Source organism: Antechinus flavipes, chromosome 1 (genome assembly GCF_016432865.1).
Source record: "Antechinus flavipes isolate AdamAnt ecotype Samford, QLD, Australia chromosome 1, AdamAnt_v2, whole genome shotgun sequence".
Taxonomy (NCBI): domain Eukaryota; kingdom Metazoa; phylum Chordata; class Mammalia; order Dasyuromorphia; family Dasyuridae; genus Antechinus; species Antechinus flavipes.
This window is the reverse complement of record NC_067398.1, coordinates 567,819,908-567,828,553: the sequence shown is the minus strand read 5'-3', so window position 1 is coordinate 567,828,553 and position 8,646 is coordinate 567,819,908.

Sequence of the window (8,646 nt, the reverse complement as noted above, 5' to 3'; positions counted from 1 at the left end):
ATCTCCTTTTTCTTACCTGGGTTGTGTGGTGGACAGAGTATGGTTTTCTACATCCTCCCCAATTGGATATGATCAAAGTGAAGACTCTGAATGATTTTTTCAAAAGGTGATTGGGCTGATACAATGGATGAGATCAGTAGTTCCCATGCCATCTTCCCTAATGAAGCCCTTATGACACAGTAATGAAGGATCACTGGTTAATATCTTCCCCTCCCTCCCCCCAGTGGACTTCAGCACCAGAGACAGTTCTCACTCCATTCAACAATTATGGTCTAAACGGCTCACACACATAGATCCCACCCTTCCAATTGAGTTAACCATACAAAAAGATGCCCCCATGTTTGCCAAGCTCCATCAAGGAGAGGACCCTATCGAGTGGTTGTGCCCTTGAAGAGCCACAAAGGTCATAGTATCTTGGACAGACTTGCTGACTGAATTTCTTTGGTCCTACATACAAAGGACACTATGGCTTAATGGGACCTACCCAATTGTGTGTTCTCCCATACCAGAACAACACATTTTAGCTATTGCACAGGACAACTTGTGGTGGGCCTCCATAGTGTCCATTGTAAGCTCTAAACCTACCTGTGATGGTCTATATCAAATGACCAACCCCCTATGGATCCCCCCTAAGATAATATCTACAGAACTAGTCATGGGCCCAACAGTGTTCACTGATGCCACCAAATCAGGGAAAGCTCCCATAGTGTACACTAATACCAATCAACGATGGACTCTCCACACCCCATGAGTCTACTCAACAGAACGAACTGGTTGCTATAATGAAAGCTTTAGAATTCTTTCCTCAGGCATGTAACTTTATTTCAGACAGTGCCTATGCTGGGTCCTCAAACTTTTTAAATAGGGGGCCAGTTCACTGTCCCTGGAGGGTCAGACTAGAGTAAAAACAAAAACTTTGTTTTGTGGGCCTTTAAATAAAGAAACTTCATAGCCCTGGGTGAGGGGGGGAATGTCCTCAGCTGCTGCATCTGCCCATGGGCTGTAGTTTGAGGACCCCTGCAAAGGCTCTTCTTCATCTGCCTTCTGCCTACATTGAAGATAGAAATACTAATATATCTTTTTAGCTTCAAACAGCTCAGGCCACTCATGAGAGGTATCACTTATCTGCTAGATCCCTGCAAACACTGTATGGTCTTAGCTGAGAGGAGGCGGCCACATAATTCTCAGGTGTTATATGTGCTCCCTTCCGCCCTCTTCTTTAGTTCCCCCTCTGCAGAATCTCCATGGTGAACGTTCTAATGCCCTCTGCCAAATGGATGTTACCCATTGAGGCAAGCAGCCTATTCACATTACAGTAGATACCTTTTCCAGGTTCCTGTAGGCAACTATTCAGCCAGATGAGTTGACCAGGCTCACCATCTCACATCTATCACTGTTTCTCTCTCGCAGGCTCTCGGTCATGCCTTAAATCTGACAATGGCCCCACAGATTCCTCCAAAGGCTTTGTTCTCTTTTTACAGGAGTTTGGGATTTGCCACCTCACAGGCCAGGCAGTGGTTGAACATGCCAACTGCACGCTGAAGACCATGCTGCAAAAGCAAAAAGGGGAGGGAGAAGGATGGGACCATAACTCAGTCCCAATTGGACGCCGCTCTCTACACACTTAATTTTCTTCAATTTTCAGCTATCGATACCCTTACACCAGCTTTACACTTCCCTATGCCACAGGTCAGGGATTCACAGGTCTCTCCCCATACCAGGACGGCTCCGACACAATGGCAACTGATGTGGAAAAACATATCAGACTATAATGGAAGGGGCTGGGGGTGGTGCACAAATAGGGGACAGGGTCTGCTTATATCATTCCAAGTCCTCGTAAAGCCAGACAGTGGGGGCCAACCTGCTCCTTGGGACTCCTGGGACCTCAAGAACAAGAAGAGCAAAAGGAGGCAGAAAAGGAGGACCAAGACATGCCAGTCAGCACAAAAGAGAGAGCAGAAGAGAAGACTGAAATGGCTGTCATAGACTTGCTTTAATCAAATCCAAGAATTGGCAAAGCTTGTTGTTGACATTAATGTATTAGCAAAAAATTGTAGCCTCCCTACGATGTCTCATGATCTTATTGATTGTATATATCAACATACTCTGTCAATACTCGTACTTGTCTCATTGTTAATTGCCTTTTTTATTGTATTCTGTTGCTTTTACCTTATATTTTCTGATGCTTTCTCTCTTTTATGACAGTCCCTTGCAGGTGCGAGTAGCACCCCCTTCATAGAATACAAAAAGGGGGAGATGCTAGGGAACTTAGCAACAAGAATGCTAGGGAACAGAATAACAAGAGTCTGCATTAATCTTGAGACCCTTCACCATGTACCTTGCACACAATGCCCCCTTTGCATAGGCAACAAGTCTGTGCAAAGACAAGTCTTGTGCAACCCTGACCCTTGTGGTCTTTGGCTGGTTGGATCTCAGCTCACTCTTGGGAATGGATGTTACGGCCTCAGGTGTGAGTTCTGCTTCATTGGCTACATGCCAGGACAAGCATGGAGCATGCATCAGATCAAGACTGCCCCCACAGTCTCGGGGGTTGGGCTCCTGGATACACAAGTTAAACACGTACTTGTTGCTGGGGCACGTTGGCAGGGGAGATGAGAGGGGTATAAGTACAGGACAACAGAGGGAAAGAGAAGAAGCAGGAAGAGAGACATGATGTAACCAAGCAATAAGGCTTCTTTAACTACATTAAGGGGTGTCAGAATTACTCTGCTGTACCCGGAGACTGTCTTCTGAAGGTCGTAGAGGTGACGATAATTGTGGGTAAGTGCTCAGATACCAGTTGGTGTCAGCAGGTCTGCACTAGCTGAGGACCCCAACACAGTTCCTTGTCACTACAAAAAGGGCTGCCACAAACACTTTTGCACTTCTTTACGATTTCTTTGAGATGTAATCCCAGTAGAACCACTGCTAGGTCAATGGGTATGCACAGGCAAACAGTTTTTGAAATAAATTATTTGGATAAAAATATAGCTGCTCCCCAAATCAGAGTCTTCATTTCCCCATCATTTCTGATAGTAGTTTCCTAGAAGGCCACAGGACTTAAGTTTCTCCTTGAAACTATAGCTCCACAGAGGATAATGCTTTCACTGCATTGTATCCACATATTTTGATGGATCTGCCAAGAAGTGCTTCTAGTAAATGGTCAGTAATCTTTTGAATCCCTGATATATTTCCATTGTTTCATCATTTGGAACAGTGGTCTCTCAAAGAGAATCTTGGAGATCTCTGAAACCCTTTTAGAGGGCCTACAAATTCAAAAATAGTTTTTATTTCCGATATGGTAAATGTCTATAAATATAATACAGATAAACAAAAACGCTTTGGAGAGATCCTCAATTTTTAATAGGATAAAGATACTGAAAACAAAAATTCAAGAATCACCGATTTAGAACATGTGTGAAATGCTTGGAAAAAATCTTTATATGATAATTTCTGGCATTGATACCAATTATCCTGATTTCAATTGTCCAAGGGCATTTCCAGTTATCTATACATAAGCCTCATTGGTCTTCAGACATTTTCTCTGCAACATTGCATTAATAATGCTAATTATTGATTTTTAATATTGTCAGGAAGAGTTCTTCTGTTTTGGAATTGTCAGAAAAGTGACCTTGGGATTCTGTTTGAGTGGCACTGTCCAGTTTGCCATGCACATTTTCCATGCTTTTCTCTGGCATGGAATTCTTCAGTCCATTCTCTAAGGAGAAACTTAAGAAATGTGGTGATTGATATCCATGATTTTATAATCATCAGCCCATTCCCAAGGACTGCCCCAATGCTTGTTTTTTCCATAGTGATGTTTCTTTATGGATTTTAAGATCATTTTGTGTCTTCATCTTTTGGTTCTTGACTACCAACAATTTCTGTAAAGTGCTATTGCTCAATCTTTTTCGCTCTCACACTCTCCCCCCTAAATTGCTTTTATTTGGCTGAAAATATTCCTGAAGAAACTGTAATATTAGGAGGATTAAAAAAAAAAAGGACTGGGTAGAGAAAGTATATTATCACACATTAAGAAGAAAAAGGGCTCAGACTTGTGGAGGAGAAAGAAATTTGTGACCAGAGATGAACTAGAGACCATTACTGATCACAAAATAGAAAATTTTGATTATATCAAATTAAAAAGCCTTTGTACAAACAAAACTAATGCAAACAAGATTAGAAGGGAAGCAACAAACTGGGAAAACATCTTCACAGTTAAAGGTTCTGATAAAGGCCTCATTTCTAAAATATATAGAGAACTGACTCAAATTTATAAGAAATCAAGCCATTCTCCAATTGATAAATGGTCAAAGGATATGAACAGACAATTTTCAGAGGATGAAATTGAAACTATTACCACTCATATGAAAGAGTGTTCCAAATCATTATTGATCAGAGAAATGCAAATTAAGACAACTCTGAGATACCACTACACACCTGTCAGATTGGCTAAGATGACAGGAAAAAATAATGATGAATGTTGGAGGGGATGCGGGAAAACTGGGACACTGTTGCATTGTTGGTGGAGTTGTGAACGAATCCAACCATTCTGGAGAGCAATCTGGAATTATGCCCAAAAAATTATCAAATTGTGCATACCCTTTGATCCAGCAGTATTTCTATTGGGCTTATATCCCAAAGAAATACTAAAGAAGGGAAAGGGACCTGTATGTGCCAAAATGTTTGTAGCAGCCCTATTTGTAGTGGCTAGAAACTGGAAAATGAATGGATGCCCATCAATTGGAGAATGGCTGGGTAAATTGTGATATATGAATGTTATGGAATATTATTGTTCTGTAAGAAATGACCAGCAGGATGAATACAGAGAAGATTGGCGAGACTTACATGAACTGATGCTAAGTGAAATGAGCAGAACCAGGAGATCATTATACACTTCGATAACGATATTGTATGAGGACATATTTTGATGGAAGTGGATTTCTTTGACAAAGAGACCTAACTAAGTTTCAATTGATAAATGACGGACAAAAGCAACTACACCCAAAGAACGAACACTGGGAAACGAATGTGAACTATCTGCATTTTTGTTTTTCTTCCCGGGTTATTTATATCTTCTGAATCCAATTCTCCCTATGCAACAAGAGAACTGTTCGGTTCTGTAAACATATATTGTATCTAGGATATACTGCAACATATCCAACATATAAAGGACTGCTTGCCATCTAGGGGAGGGGATGGAGGGAGGGAGGGGAAAAAAATTGGAAAAGAAACGAGTGCAAGGGATAATGTTGTCAATATAAAGTAATCATTAAATAAAAATTAAAAAAAAAGAAAAAGAAAAAGGGCCAAGATGGCAGAGAGGACACACATCCATTTAAGTTCCGTCTTTGTTCTCAGAATACTTTATTTCATTATAAGGCCTTGGAATTGGTGCTTGATTAGAAAAAACCCCAGAAATAATTACCAACAGAAGATATCCTAGAAATTTGCCAGAAAAGGTCTGTTTTTACTCCCAGGTGGGGTCAGTTAGATTGGACATAGACTGAAGGCAGTCAGTGAGAGTACATAAGGCAGCTCACAGTGAGCAGCTGGAGGGGGGAGGGGTGTGATCTTAGCATTTTTTTCAGGGACAACTTTACCACAGTGTGGCTTCTTTGCCCTGGCAGCAAGCCCGTAGATCAGCAGAGAAGCTATAAACACCGAGGGTAAAGACTATAACCCCAAAAAGCTAGAGTTCCTCAGGACCTGGCCATACCCACTCACAGTGTCTCGACAAGCTCTGAGTCTCAGAGCGCAGATGCAGTGCAACAATTGCTGTCCTGCTAGTGCCTCACTGCTGCCCTCTATAGTCTGTAGAGGAAGCTCCATAATACCATGCAGCCCCCCTCCCCCCTCCAAAAAAAGCAGATTGTACTTTTTTTTGTTGTTGTTAGTTTGTTTCCTTTGATTCTTCTTTGACAAAATGAACAAAAAATTTAAATGGGCTCTAACTATTGATAGCTTTTATATGGATGGAGAGCAGACTTTAAACCCTGAGGAGACTAAAAACTAAATCCCCCAAAGGGGATATGATCTGGTCCTCAACACACAAGACTCTCACAGAAGAAATTAAAAAGGCTCTCACAAGAGAGCTAGAAGAAAAATGGGAAAAGGAACGGGAAGCTTGACAAGAGAATCTGGATAAGTCATCTCACTCATTTAAAGATAGAATGGATAAAGAAATCAAATCCTTGAAAAACAGAATTAGTGAATTGGAAAAAGAAAATAGCTCTCTAAAAAATAAAATTGGCATAGTAGAAAAAAATTCTATAGAACAAAACAATTAACTTAAACTCAATTGGTCAATCACAAAAAGAAAGAGTGAAGAAAATAATTCATTAAAAATCAGAATTGAACAAATGGAATTGAATGACTCAAGGAGACACCAAGAATCAGTCAAACAAAACCAAAAAATGAAACGATGGGAAAAAAATGTCAAATACCTTCTTGGGAAAACTGATCTGGAAAATAGATCTGAGAGATAATCTGAAAATTATTGGACTTCCTGGAAAATATGATGAAAAAAGAGCCTGGACACTATTTTTTTTTTTTTTTTTTTTTTTAGGAAATTATCAAATAGAACTTCCTTGATATTATAGAAACAGAGGTAAAATAGACATTGAAAGAATTCATCAATAACCTACTGAAAAGGACCCTAAAATCAAAACTCCAAGAAATATAGTGGTTAAATTCCAGAAGTATCAGACCAAGGAAAAAAATACTACAAGCTGCTAGGAAAAATCAATTCAAATATAGAGGAGGCACAATAAGGATTACTTGGGATCTAGCAGTGTCCACATTAAAGGATGAAAGGGCCTGGAATGATATTCCAAAAGGCTAAGGAACTTGATATGCAGCCAAAAATAACTTACCCAGCCAAAATGAGCATTTTCTTCCAAGGAAGAAAATGGACATTCAATGAAATAGATGAATTTCATCTATTTCTGATGAAAAAACTGGAACTAAACAAAAAGTTTGATCTACAAATATAGAACTCAAGTAAACTTAAAAAAGTAAAAAGAAATCTTGGGAACTATATTTCTGCTATAAAGATATATAAAGAATACATATATACCTTGCTCTAGAAACTAGAGGTGGAAAGGAAATTGTACAAGAAAAAGGGTAAAATAGGGGTACTACATCTCGTGAAGAGACAAAGGAAACCTATTATATCTGAGAGAAAGAATGGAGGGGGATGAATAAAGTGGGTATCTTACTGCTATCAGAATTGGCTTAAAGAGAAAAATTTTAGACATTTTCGATTTATGGTGAAACTTCTCCCACCTCATTGAAAAGTGGGAAGGGAAAAGTGAAAAGGGAAGAAGTAAGCTTAAGTGGAAGGAATACAGAAATTGTGAGGGAAAAGGAGTAAGATAGGGGTAGGAATTCTAAGGTCAGGGGAGGGATACTAAAAAGGGAGGGCTGTGAGAAGCAAGTGGTGCTCACAAGTTTAATACTGGGGAGGGGGCAGGGTAAAGAGGAAGGAAAGGAGAAAAGCATAAAAAAGATGGCTAGTTATACAGAATTGGTAATTTTGACCATAAATGTGAATGGGATAAACTCCCCCATAAAGAGGAAGCTGTTAGCCGAATGGATTAAAAGCCAGAATCCTACAATATGTTGTTTACAGGAAACACACCTAAAGCAGGAAGATACATACAGAGTAAAGGTAAAAGGTTGGAGCAGAATCTGCTATGCTTCAGGTGAAATAAAAAAAAAAAAAAGCAGAGGTAGCTATCCTGATCTCAGATCAAGCAAAAGAAAAAATTGATCTAATTAAGAGATAAGGAAGGGCACTATATCTTGCTGAAGAGTAGCATAGATAATGAAGCAATATCAATATTAAACATATGCACCAAGTGGTGTAGCATCTAAATTCTTAAGAGAAATTAAGAGAGCTGCAAGAAGAAATAGACAGCAAAACTATAATAGTGGGAGATCTCAACCTTGCACTCTCAGAATTAGATAAATAAAACCACAAAATAAATAAGGAAGAAGTCAAAGAGATAAATAGAATACTAGAAAAGTTAGATATGATAGATCTCTGGAGAAAACTAAATGGAGGCAGAAAGGAGTACACTTTCTTCATGGAACCTATACAAAAATTGACCATATAGTAGGACATAAACCTCGAACTCAAATGCAGTAAGGCAGAAATAGTAAATGCATCCTTTGCAGACCACGATGCAATGAAAATTACATTCAACAAAAAGTCAGGGGAAAACAGACCAAAAAATAATTGGAAACTAAATAATCTCATACTAAAGAATGATTAGGTGAAACAGCAAATCATAGACATAATTAATAACTTCACCCAAGAAAATAATGAGATGTCATACCAAAATGTATGGGATGCAGCCAAAGTGGTAATAAGGGGAAATCTCATATCTCTAGAAGCCTACTTCTATAAAATAGAGAAAGAGAAGGTCAGTGAATTGGGCTTGCAACAAAAAATGCTAGAAAAGGAACAAATTAAAAACCCCCAGTCAAACACCAAACTTGAAATTCTAAAAATAAAAGGAGAGATCAATAAAATTGAAAGTAAAAAAAGTATTGAATTAATAAAACTAAGAGTTGGTTCCATGAAAAACCAACAAAAGACAAACCCTTAGTAAATCTGATTTAAAAAAAGGAAAGAGGAAA